Genomic DNA, 14,296 nt, shown 5'->3' on the forward strand with positions numbered 1-14,296 from the left:
GCACTTCCGATTAGTGTACAACACAATCGGTAAATTGTTACAAAGTATTTAAATAAACCACAATCAATTAAATGTAAATTGTCTTACTTATAAATGTAAAACTCGAAGATATTATCAGAAAGTCGATACTAGATTTGCTATTATTCAAAGACATTGCAAAATTTTTGCCTTTTCTCTTTTAAAATATTGAAATCACTAATTTCAATATTCCAAACGCGAAATTAATTCGCACATTAATTTGTAATCGCATTAAACGTGTGGTTAAATTATACGTTTCAGATAAATATTTACACTTTTTTGCGTCTATTTTCTTGTTTTTTTTCTGCAGCAGAATGTCGGGATTGATGATTACAAGTCGATACGATTCGTATATTAATAGTTTACTATAATAAAGTGCTGCAATTAGTGCGGTTATAAACGTCGGAATTGACGACGTTATTGTAATTTTACGGGGCGTTAACTTACAATGCACAATCTCTCTCTTTTCATATTTGTCTATAAAATGTTTCGTCAAGCCTCATAATAATCATTCTTCTTTTTGCATCAACCTTTTTTATGACTGTGATAGTTAAACTACCTTAATATCCATATAAAACGCATTTAAGCTATTAATGGAGCAAAACTTCCTATCTAGCTTCATAAATATTACATAAGAAAATATTTCTTGTTGTCAAAACCAACGTCATCTGCAGTAAAATGTTTTAATCGCTATGTAATTAAATGTGTGATCACTAAGTAAGAATATTAATAGTGTGATCACTAAAAGTAAGAATATTAATCGTATCAATTATGCTCTATTTAGTAATATCGTTTATAATATGTAAATGAAAGTATACACAATAAGTACATTTTTTATAAAGAAAATACTGTCTCGCAATTTATTAGCATTTTAACTTTAATGACTGATTTCTGACAAAGTTAGATTTCTCTTTAAAAATATCAAACTACAATTTCTCTAAGTTATACATGACTGAACAAAAATGCTTTTTATAAATTACTTTGTAAGAAGCAATAGTTTAACAAACAGAAATTGTAAAACAGAAAGAATTTTAAATTAATTTAAGTAGAATATATTACAATTTATCAACACGTAAAAATTACAATTGTATGTACACTGCATGAAAATAAGTTTTGCAAAAATCATCGTGAACGAGTTATTCCATTATTCATTAAATTATGTTAGCATATGTAACATAGTAATATAGCTTTTAGAGAATATATCAGTTATTTTTTTGTTATTTTTTCCAATTTTTTCTTACAATTATTATTTGTAAACATAAATTTTATCAATTATTTCTTCATTAATCTTGTCCAAGAAACGCAAAAATTATCATTAAAATTTATAATTCTATTATATGTGTTATATGTTCTATTATATAAATATATGTTATTCTATTAAGTTTTTTTAATGACTTGTTTTTCTAGTGTTATCAGGTAATTTTAATAAAATACGTTAAACATTAGCGACTCGTGAGATAAGAAGACGTCAGATGCGTATCTCTATGAAACATAATATGTGGCGAGCGTAATAACAGCGTGTAACTTCGGCAATAGAGCACAATAAACGACAATTTCCTAGACCTAGATAACCTGCGACACAGGAGAGGGACGGGGAGAGGGAGAGGGCGAAGAGAGCCCGCTGCGGATTTATCACCGCGTCTCGCGCATTGTTTACGTCTCAGACGGGATATAAATTCTCATTCTAAAGCGCCACAAACTGTCTGCACCTAACAGTTTGCTCATCCCTGTATCGTGCGCTTCTGTTCTCTCTCCAGAGGACGACCACATATACCCGTGTTCTTTACAAGATACATTTAAATGAAAAAGGGATACCGTGTGATTTTTAACTAAAGATCCACACGTTACACCTGCTGCGACATAAATTGTGCATGTTTTTTTTGAGCGCTTAGTGCATTAGAAAATCGGTGTTTATAAATTAATGACGGCACAGTAAAGCCTTAACTTTATGACTTATTGTGAGTGTTTAATGGCTACGTAGATTCGAAATTTGAAATTTTTTTCATAAACAGCGAATTGCCACTAATTAGAAGTACTCTAACAATAAAATTCGATAAAATTCATTTTTTTACATTTCAAATTTATTACGGACAGATATTCTTCAGTACTCTTTCTATAATATATAATATAGATTTCAGATTTAGCTTATTGCACGTAAATAATAAAAATTTTGCTAACTGTTTATGAAATGCACAAAACTACTACTATACAATATTACTGTCAAATAGAACACTAAATTACTTTTAAACAAGAAGTGAAAGTATTTAGTGAATGTTCATCGTACATATATGTCGTTTACGAGCCCAAGTTATTTGAACTCAGCAACATAATACCGCGGAAACGCAATTTATTGGCAGAAATAGGGAGAAACCTTTGTAAAAAAATTGAGCACATAGAAGACGGGGAAATTACTTGTCCCGTAAATTTCCGGAGAGTGGCCGCACAACCACGCAGCAAAAAACTTTGGCCAGACCGAGCGTCTTAATCGAGAATCAATATAGCCTATTCGTTCGTTTTCTTCGAGAAGCTCTGAATTTTTTATAAAGGGGCTTTGTGTGCGAACGTCGTTTCTCGACGGGAGATTTTTGCTCCGTCAACGTTTACGTTCCAGACACGAATGCTGCACGCACAAGAAATACGAATTGAGATCGGATAATTGCGGCACTTGTGCGGTTGAAGTGCTTTCTATTTCGGTAACGGAACACCGGTGACGAGATTTACGTGAATTTAGTATAGAAACTCTGCACACGAAATCCCGATGGCCCGAGGTTTGAAAGGAGAAGTGAACGTTCGGTGCATCAACCGTTCTTACTGTTAAATTATTAATATATCGCGAGGTTTAATGAGCCATGTATATGCGACGCGTCTGTACGTAAAGTTGGAAGGTACCCTATGCAATTATTACAATCCTTTTGGTTTTACTAAAAAGATGCTAATGAGATCTTGCAGGAAGAATCGCGAAGAATGGATAATGTACAGCGGAGATATGCAGTACGCGGAGATATGTACGATAGCCTGAAATGTCCTCTCGGAAAAGGCAAAAATATGTTATAGACATGTAATGTGGAATATTGTGGTATATCGTAAATATTCTATAAACAGTCAGGTACTCTATAGCATTAATCGCCAATAAGAAAATATTATTATTGCTACATTGACACAGCGTATTGAGCAATCTATTGGACGGGGATAAAAAGAATAAATTTAAAAATCGAATATTCAGAAAAGAATAATTGTAAACGTTGATGAGAAGCCGTGTAATTGGCTGTTTTTCGAACGAAAGCAGTTCTAAAAACGTATCCAACGTTCTGCATTAACAATAATAACAACTCATAAACAAGGCAGAAATAACTAATATTTCGTTAAAAATATTTCCAACTGCAAATGCTCCTCAGATGTGTAATGAGATATTTAAATGTGTCATAAGATAAAATCTGAAATCTTCATTACATTATAAAAATTTTCTGATTTCAATTAAAGACTCCATCGCGAGAAATTAAGTGCGATCACGTGGACCCTGGAATGTTAAATACAGAAGCGAAATGAAGGCACTGGAAGTAAAAGAGAACATTCGGGCAACATTGGCTCGAGTTATCAAGAATCAGATGCAAAGATATTTGGACATGGAACCAGGGCAATCGCCTTTCGACCGCATCATTCGGTTCGATCGCGTACTTTTATATAGCCATTGCTTTCCTCTCGAATAAAGACATCCTTTACGTAAGTTCTTATCATATATACATGCGGGAAATAAATCTTGCAAGGATCCTCTAATCTATATTTATATATCTATGCATTAAGGAGAAAAGTTTAATTTACCGTCGTACAGATCATGTTATAAAGACGTTTACTAAAACTAGCATCTATATGTATAAATAGCTAGCTAAGAGCAGAAAATAACGAGAAATTGTACCGTCGTCTAATCGTGAAACGAAGGAAAGAACGTGACGATCAGCCATGTTCGAGGAGAACCAGCTCGATCGAATCGCTGTCGAGGGCATGCTCCCTCGAACCGGCCGTGTGGCGATTTAGCCGGCGCAGGCACGTATAGGTAGAGGGGTTCGAGAGGGTCCGACAGGGGCAACAACCAGGTAGAAGAGGAAGGGAGAGAAAGAGAGAGAGAGGGTTGAAAGCCGCCCTCGGTTCCACGACGGTTCCCAGAATAATCCGGCGTATAAATTGGATTGTTGGTGGGACATGGAAACTGAAACGCGGCGAATAAGGGAAGAGAGGACAGGAGGGGTTACACGTTGCAATAGCGAAACGGGAAACACGTATAGAAGCGCGAATATCCGCGCACGTACTCGGTCGCACGTGCACGACAAATACACCGTGTATACATATATATATGTACCATGTATACATGCGCACGTATAAATACGCGTACGCGGACTACCCGTTCAAACACCCTGTGATTTCGGCAAATTCAACGGCTGCAACCGGGAGGTGGAGGTGGAGTTACATGAATACGCGCGAATTTTCGCGAATAGGTATACGAGATACGCGGGGAATACTCCCCCGTATGTGACTTTCCACGAGTTCGTGATACGTAGGGACCCGACGAGCAAACAAAGTCGTTCCGGACCATCGTGGTTTTGGCTACAGGCTCGATGACGCCGCTGCGGAAGAGAAAATAGCGGGGATGCTAGAAATCGACGTGGAAATAACCACGAATCAACAAACGAAATCTAGCACGTAGAGATTAATCGATCCTATTTACTGGCGTATCTAGCTTTAAATGTCAATTTTAGAATTTTAGAAATTTTAATTGTTCAAATTCTTTAGAATAGCTGAAGAAGAATTTCCTAAGTTAGATGTATAATAAGATGTAGATAAAGAAAAATACCGAACGCATCGAGTTTCAGCTGCCGTAAAATGTTAGGGAATTGTTTTCTTATTACATTCTTTTCTGATGATAGATTGACAGCGTGTTATTTCACCTGAATTTAGAGGCTTTATTAATTCCTGTAAGTGTAACTAAAATGCTTGATGTTGCCGATAAAAAATTTTAATTCACAAAATTTAATTTCAGACGAATCAAACTTACAATTAGAACAAGATTCGAAGGATGGCAACTTTGCAAGTGGCAAAGTTTAAATTTACTGGATAAATTTGTGCTCTTCAACAATGATGAAAATTCAGAACGGCAGGACCTGCCGCGTTGCAAGGGCGACTAATTAATCTCTGCGAATAATCTCTTCGCTAACGAGATCCGCCCACAATGTGGAAAACTCTCGAACCGTGACCGACCCCATCTCATTACATAGAAGCAAACATGTAATACGTGGGAGAATCACCGCGTAAACACTACAACAAATTACGGTGAACTGTTTACAAGATAAGGAATAAGATGTGTCCTTTTCGCGAGGCGAATTCATTCGGCGGGTGACATTAATTCACTCCCTCTTGCGATCGACATTTGTTGAGGATACATTCTTGCAAGCAAATCCTAACAAAATATCCACGTCTTCCGATCGTACATTTCTGATATAATATATTATTTACTAATATGTCTCGTACTTGATATAGTAATCACAGACATCGGGTAAATCAATTCTAATCTTACGAAAATTGATTAATAATTAATCAAATTAAATTCTGATATCCTAAAATTTTTCGTTAAATATATCGCCACAATTTTTTTCGAATAATATATTTCAATTAAAAATTGTATAATCATTTCTCAATTTTTTATGCAGTTTTTATTATAATATAACACTCTTTAAAACATAATTTTGAGTTGGATATACACATCTTACGTTTCTGACTGCATTGCAGTTAAGGATGCTAATATATATCTTAAAAATCGATATTTTGGGATACGTTGAGAAAATGGCGACGCGGATGTGTTAGCGCAGGCGTGTTTTGTTCACCGAATTCCCTTATAATAAATTCAACGCGGTAGTATACCAAACCTAAGTAAACTGTTCCTTCAAAACAACAATATGCTGTTTTGTCTGCGCATTGATTACACGCGTCTTCGTCCCTTCTAGGCTATATTGGCCCAAGAACTTGATATATGTATGTAGGGAGTATTCCATTTTCTCCCCTCCGTCTTCGCAAACCTGACAATGCAGCGACAAAGACGCCATATTTTTCGAGAAGAACCTTCAGATACATGTATAGGTATACATATAAGTATGTATAGAAATGTATAAATCAATACCTGCATATTTCTTGTCAGATTTGCATCACAGGTTTGATTAAATTTTTCCAATTGCAAAAATTTGTCTTAATACATACTTTAGTGTTCAAGAGACAAATTTTAAACACTTGAATAATTAATTTATTTATTTAATAAAAAATCACCGATATAGCAAAAACAAATAATGTATAATAAAACGCTATAATTGATTTTACTAAATCTTCAATTTCAATTGCAGAGAAAAAAATTCAGTAATAAATTCAAGGAAATTGTAATATTTTTGTTGGCAGAGAGTCATGGATTTAATAATCGGGACGATAACAGTTTAAAGAGCCGAATTATGGTAACTTTAACAGCGCAAGCAACATTAAACGCTCAACTGGCGAAAGTTTGAATTGGAGTACGGCCAAAATACGACTGCAAAGTACATAAATATAGGATATGCTTTAAGCTGAAATGTTATGATTTAAAATAAAATTGACACGTTGGCAGTAACAATATAGTTAATAAGGTAGATAAATCTTTCGTTTGAACTTAGAGCACGCCTCCAGAAAAATATTATTACGAGGCATACGAGCAAATATTCCTTAGAAATCTGCAGGTGAGCCAATAAAATAAATTGAATGAGAGGAAGTCATTAAAAACATTTTCCTCTTTAAATTCAGTTGAGCGTGCAATCCTATCGTTGTTATATCGTCTACTTCTCTCGCGGTACTAGAAATCCTCTTTTATTTCTTTAAAAGGGTACTACTCACAAGTTTCTAATTTATATAAGCATAATTTTGTAAACGTTAATTTATATAAACATAATTTTGTAAAATAAATCTAATTCGATTCGTTCTATTTAGCAGCTTGTTACGGCGTTACCACAGTAAAATTCAACGATACCTGAATCTCTCGACTCGATCTGTACATTCTAATTTTCCGAACCGACTTTCGTTTGACTCCGACCAACGAAAGAGCGCCACACCTTCGGAATGCCAGCCCTACATGCAAGCGGCTATGCGCGTCCATGTTCTTTTATCGGTCTACGTTACCAGCGGCGTGTACGATGCTCGTTGTTTATTCACGAGAAGACGTTGCCTCCTTCTTCGCCGTCTTTTTTATTTGCCCGTCGATACCACCTCATCTCTCGCGCCGCACAAGGACCTCCCTCCCATTCTCCTTCGCTTTTATAAAATATAAGCAATTTCATACTTTCTGCCCGACTCCCGAGCGACCCGCCGAGCATATCTTTACGACGCGGCACTCCGGATTTTGCCAACTTTCCAGCGCTCCCGCGCCTCGTCATTTTGCCGATAGTCCTTTGTAGGAGGAACGTGTAATCCCTGGTAGCTTAAAAAAGAAACAGTTTTTTTTCTTATACCAGCGACTTTATCAGCCTCTATTCCTTTCAATGTCGAAGGAGATTTCGCCACGAACCGAGTTCATTATCGGGAACGAGGTAATTTGTGATCTGCTCGATAGTAAATATCAAAATAAATAATAGATATAACCGTAATACACGCATCACGCTGACGTGAAGTAATGCAATCTCAAATGGAAACACCATAATTAGGGCATCAAACTGCAAAACATCTCCTATTTCTGGAGACATTTAAGATTTTTCTTACTATTATTTCGCTTAAATATTTGTATCAGATCGCAAATTGAATAAATTAAGCACCATTTATACAATATCAAATGCTCAATTGTGCGGCATGTGTACAACGCTACATACCACAAAAGCCAGAGATTGCTTTGAAGTCTGCGCGGTTCGTTCATGCGTCGAAAATAAATGCGAAAGAAAGTAGCCTCTTAATCCTCAATTCGTAGTTCCCCAATCATTTCAATGCCGTATTCGACAATCTCCAAGTCTAATTCGCGGCTGCCAGCTACGGAACAGTCTCGTTCATTCTAATTTTCTCCGAGCGTCCCTGATTGGAGTCTACGAGGGGCAATTTAATCCCACCTCTCGTACACCCTCCACTTACGAGTCCATTCCATTGCAATATGCATGTTGCACCTGCATCCACGCCCACGCTATTAGCGGAAGACAACTCAAGAAGTCTGTCTTCAAGCAAAGTGCTCGTCTCGGGAGAGAACAATATAATATAATAACAATAGGAAAGAGGGAGAGAGAGAGAGAGAGAAGAAGAGAAAGAGAGACATCCAAGTAATGCATTCTGTTGACGTCGTCTTTTTGTTCGAATACATTGTATATTCGACACGTTGCTGTTTTGACAATATTCACCGTACACGCGTGAATTGGCGATTATATTACGTTTTGTAATCGAGAAGATTAGCATATATTTTATATACTTATAATAAATATCTTTTATTTATATTGTCGTAATTACTGTTTCAAAGGAATTATTATAAACAATAATATTTATTGTAAATTCCACAGTATGTGACATTAATTCGTAAACCATAAAACTCACATTTACAATATCATGAAACGTATGTTCCTTTGAATAAAAGCAATCAAAAGATTTATAAAACATACTTATCTCTTAAATACATAAATATATATATTCTATATGGTCAATTGGGAAGCACTAGTTACATTATTATTATAAAAAAAGAATAAATTATTACTTTAATATTGCTTGATAACGTGAATATTTAACTCAATATTACGTTCCCAGATGTTTCAATGGCACTAACGTAGAAAATATGTATAATGTATAATAATAAAATATAATATGAATTGGAATTTACTTTCGTATACGACTTTAGTGAGAGATTATATTTCATACATTCTCGACGAGCTGATGATAACTTTTTCTCTTTCAGATTCCATTAAGTTCCAGCTTCAGCTTGTCATTAGAAACGACTCGTGGCACCTGCACGATGCAAGTTTGAAATAACGATAGTCCCTTTTCTCGGGAAAACACAGAAGAGCCGACGCAGAGGTAGATAGGGAATCGTGATTCTATATATTTTCTCTCTCTCTCTCTCTCTCTCTCTCTCTCTCTCTCTCTCTCTCTCTCATTGGATTATACGTAGTACTGGGAGATTATCTCGCCAGACGGTGAAATGGTAAAAGTTGGGCCACTGGTGCGTGCCGGGGTAAGAATGGACAAGGGTTGCGAAAGTAACAGAGAGGTTTTCAGACCTTTTCTTTGGAGCCCTGCAGACGCAACGACACGCCCTACTCTTCCGTCCTCTTCCTTCTTCTCTTTCTCTCTCTCTCTCATTCTCTTTTTCCCTCTACACGTTCATCTTATACCCTGGCAACCAGGGTCGACGGGGACCTACGTAGGGTAGGTTTGACTACAAGGCAGGGTCGATTTGGAGGCTGGAGTCCTTGGCGACAGCCTCGGTCGGCGCGGAGGGGATGATGCGGACGTCGATGCTAGCTGCCGGGTGCCTACGTACCACATCTGGGCAAACTAGCGCGGGCGAGGCTCGTATGTGTTCTTGCGTGTTAGTTGTGTGCCGTCGGACGAGCCTGTGCTTGAGGCGCTTGTACAGCGCCCCAAAGACGTGAAAGTCTATGTTAGCTCCTGGTGATAGTACAGCTGATTGTGTAGGTAGTCTAGGCACTTGTGTCAGCTCTTAAGGTGGGTGTGGATGCTGGTACGCAGTCGTGGTAGTAGTGGTCGCTTCAACGTGTCCCCCATTCACCCTCCCCCTTTCCCTCCCTCTGGTCCTCCTAGCTCGGGTTGGTCCACAGAGTAACGCGCTCAGATCGATACGCGCGACTCGGGCTTACTTATTCGGCTACACTCCGACATCGCAACCATTCTCCATGTATTCTCTTCGAGTATGCAAAAGTATATACGCTCCATCGTCCATTCATCAGTCTCATCTTGTCAGAACATATGATAGCGAATATAAATACTGAAACATTCATGTTTAGTTTCTCCGCCGATCGTTGATTTTCGCGTCGTTATCAAAGTGAACGTTATGTAAAATCAGGCGAGCTTTCGATTTAATATTCCTACTATTACTATTTATGTTATTTATGCCACTATTATGTCCGCAAGACGAGAATATCTTCATAGCAGGAAACATAATTTACTGATATACGCCGTCAACGATTTGCTATTAATATAAATGCAATATAGACAATTTTATTGCTATCTATTATTTCATATTGCGCGCCGTAATTAGCAAATAATTAACAAACTTTTACAATATGTAATTTTATAAATATTATTGCTTACCCGTCCGCGCTTGATAAAATTAACTCTCCCGAGTACGCACGAAATGAGCTAATTATCAACTAGCTGATTTTTCTAGAGTAATTATTTTCCCGCGTAATCGTACAGCTATAATATTTCAGATAAAGTCTGATTTAGCCTTTCTTGCTGACCACGATAGAATCATTACTGTCACCGCAAAAATAACAGATAGCTCAAATAAACGGCGATTCTTTTCTTCAATTTCCCTGATGGCACATAAATTCATATCTTAGATTGCACGAAATACGTTACACGAATAAAACGGGGCTTGTGCTTTAACAAAAAATTATTCGCAAAGGACACGAAGCAAGTATCATTATCATTTCGAGGGAAGAGTTGTCGAGATCCACGGTCACGCGGAACGAGTTGACTGTACCGGTCAACATTGTCAGACACAAATTGGCAATTTTATTGTTCATCGCGAGGGGCTATCTCTTTTATTGGCGCGCCGATCCCTTTCAGCTTCTTAATTTAACACGAAATGGATCGATAGCTTCAGAGTAAATTAGAACGATAACTTCAGCCCGGATGTCAATGGAGCCCTAATAAGCTGCCCACATATAATTAACTAATTACTATATATACGTTGTCGGAATCGGCATCCGTGGATGCAGGATAGTATGCATAATAAGTGCATTCGCTTCTACCATCTCTTCCGTCGAAAGTATAATTTTGTCCGTATCTATAGTTAAAACGAAAACCAGAGCGTCCTGAGAGAAGGCGGAGTAAATAATTAAATAAATAATTAAGGAATCTTATCTGATAAAATTGATGCAGGAATTCGATAAGTCGTTAGTCGGCGGAGGGACTTTGAGACCGGCTCTCATGTATAAAGATTCTCGTTACGTGACTCCACCGACGTCTATCGAATGGACACGCAAATGGAGGACGAGATCAGACGACTTTATCAAAATATCAGTTACAGCACTAAACATCGCACAATATGAACGCAGAAAAGACTCCCGTACGCGTCTCTCTTTCATTATATTTTAATAATAGACGGGATAAACGGGACGCGCGTCGTTTATTCATAAAAAAATGAGATCTATTAAATATGTAAAATGTTGAATGCGCTTCGCGCGTAAAATTTGCGATATTATTCATGCAGCTTTGTAAATTAAGTAAGACGAAACTTATGTCTTCTTCCTCGAGATAAAGTTGCAATTATAAAAAGTAATCAACACATACTTTAGCGGCCATCGAGTTTCGGTAACTAAAGCGAATCAAGCATGTTACTTAAACGCATTGAGGTCGCCTATTCGCTGCTACTTTGGTACTTTCAAAAAGCAAAAGAAATATTCCTTTTTTTCCCCTCTCTGTGAATGTTGCGAAAATGTGCACGTATCGCAGCCGGAATAAATAAATAAATTAATATAGGTAATAAGTTTTATCTCCCCACCCCCGGAGAAATTATACAAGAATCCGATGTTATGTTAAGCAGCTGGGGCCTGAGAGCTCTCGGGTATAAAAAGTACGCATTATGTGAGCTGTCCAATGGGAAGCCACCAGTGATGACGTGCAAAAAAGAGCAGCGAGAGATGCTGAGAAGCTGTAGGGATTATCGACCACGGAGAAAATCGTCGCTGTTCCTTATGGAACGGGTTCGAGTTTTGCCACAAGACGTTGGCGCTTGATTGCCGATACGCACCAGGCCATATGGTCCGGCGAAGGCGTGTTGCTGGCGAAGAAAAGAAGGAACGGAGAGAAAAGAGAATGAAAATGGCGGGGGCTGCGTAATGCAATGAAGGCGGCTAACCCTACTCCCGCCGGGTTTGATAAGTTTAGAACTCTCTCTCGCGAGCCTTTATCGATAGTTTGGCATCTCTACTTGTTCTACATATAGACACATCTCGCAGATGTATGGAGCATATGGGAATCGACCGCGCAAACAAATATTACGCTTTACCTTCGATGCACATTTAATTTCACGTCTACGTTTTTCATTTCACATTCATGTTTCACGTAAGTCTCTTTAAATTTCGTATATTAAAAATTATTTGATACAGTATCGAACAATTATTCTTAAAATTGATACTTTTTCATAACAACTCCGCAATAAATACATATATAAATCTGAAGATATACACACAAAATTTATGTTATAAAAATTGTTTAGAAGTTAGTAATATCATGTCGGGCGACCGTACGCGACAAACTAAATGGAAATTAAATATTCTTTTCGTTTTATATTCAGAATTTCTCAACTCAATTTTCTCGAAGTAGCGGTGCCAAAAAATCAGTTTACGGTTATTACGTATTCCATGGAGTTTTGGTATAAATAGCTGGAGCCGCATAATACAGCGCGCACCACTTTTTGGTGTGCTCTCTTAAATCACACTCTTCCGCGACGGGTCCAGACCCATTTTATGAAAGTATTACCGTAACTCAATCCGCTTGTAACAAACGGGTACATAACGATTGCATCTTCCAACGAGTGTTTACGAGGTTTATGAAACGACACACGTGCCGACCACCCGTGCTTTAGATGTCGAAGCGAAAATTTGTCATTTTCAACAAGGATCTGTATTATGATCTATCCTATTGTGTGTAACGTCCTTCGGTAAGTAACATCAATTGTAAAAAGATACAAGTAACTTTTGTATTTTTGAATACACAAGACATTGAACCTGTCTAAAGAATATTGAAATATTTCTCTGTTTAAATTTAAAATAATAATATATACAAAATATTTAGCACAATTGCAAATAATTATTGACGGAGATAAAAAAAAGAGATACACTTTTTAGAAGCTATCATGAAATTTTTTAATCAACCGTTTCTGATGAAAAATAAAAAAGTGGAGTGTAAAATAAAATGTAGAATTTAATTCTCTATCACCGTCAATGTCATCGATATAAATCATAAATTATAAGACAAACAGAAGCAATGTAAAAAAAAATACATTTATATTCGCACTTTATTTATAAAATTCAATTGATGCAATAATTCAATTCAAGATTTGTCTGGACTGATATTATGCTGTAAAATCAGAAATTTCATTAGACAACATATTCTCTTACAGAAATAAGTGAGAATTTGGCAGAATACTCCTATAATTACCTGCGTAATTTGTATGCATTAATTTGTATGCATCAACAAAACATGCGCACGCTTAGCTTCTTAACGCATACCTTAGAATAATCTTTCATGACTTCTGTGAAACTTGGTTGCTAGTAGATATTTTTGCTTAAAAAAGATAATTGCGGATCTCATTTGTTGCATCGTACCAAATATATTTCTATATATTTTCACAGTTTTTAATAGAATACGACAGCAAATTTTTGTTTTGTTCGGAATCACGAAACAGCATTCAATGTAACATACACGATTTTCTTTGCACTCGCGTATTGGAATTCCTGCCACAGTCTTCGAATATGCTAAGCAAGTTCTCGCAACATTTACACAGTAAAGATACGTACATGCTCGTCGGACATTAGGCGTGGAGCCAAGCGAACATCCCGGCGACGTTACATAGATAGATAGCAACTAATTTACATTGTCAATTCACGGGCAGTCGGCCAAAAAAAAAAAAAGAACTGGCTAATGCCCGGACACGAGCAGTCCTTTCGCGGCACCACGGCCGTTTTATTCCAGTTCGAAGCATTAACTCGGTAATTTTATAACGTCGTAAATAAGACACGCTTATATTGAGTTACGTGTCAACTCCCCTTCTATCTCGATATTCTCCGTGGTTTTACAGGAAACCGCGCGCCGCAGAGTGGGGGTAAAAGAAAAGTGGAAATAAGCGGTTCGTTGGATCTTCAAAGCTCGACGATTCAGAGGATCCGTTCAATCTGGTTGTTTATCCCTACAGCTTACCTGGACATCTCGCGCAAGTTGTCCGACGTTCCTCTTCGTTCTTTTGCCGCCGCTCCAAATTCAACGGCGGAGAGACCGGAGAAGAGAGAAAAAGATTTTACAGGAATGTCCGATAAGAATAAATTGGGCGCACATTCAACGT

General features: G+C 37.3%; 1 protein-coding gene across 6 annotated transcripts in view; it reads right to left on the reverse strand.

Annotated features, from left to right (window-relative positions):
* Positions 1–14,296, reverse strand: part of LOC105454750 — a 255,227-nt gene that overhangs the window by 152,876 nt on the left and 88,055 nt on the right. The window lies entirely within an intron of this gene.

Source organism: Wasmannia auropunctata, unplaced genomic scaffold (genome assembly GCF_000956235.1).
Source record: "Wasmannia auropunctata unplaced genomic scaffold, wasmannia.A_1.0 LD335976.1, whole genome shotgun sequence".
In the NCBI taxonomy this organism is placed as follows: Eukaryota; Metazoa; Arthropoda; class Insecta; order Hymenoptera; family Formicidae; genus Wasmannia; species Wasmannia auropunctata.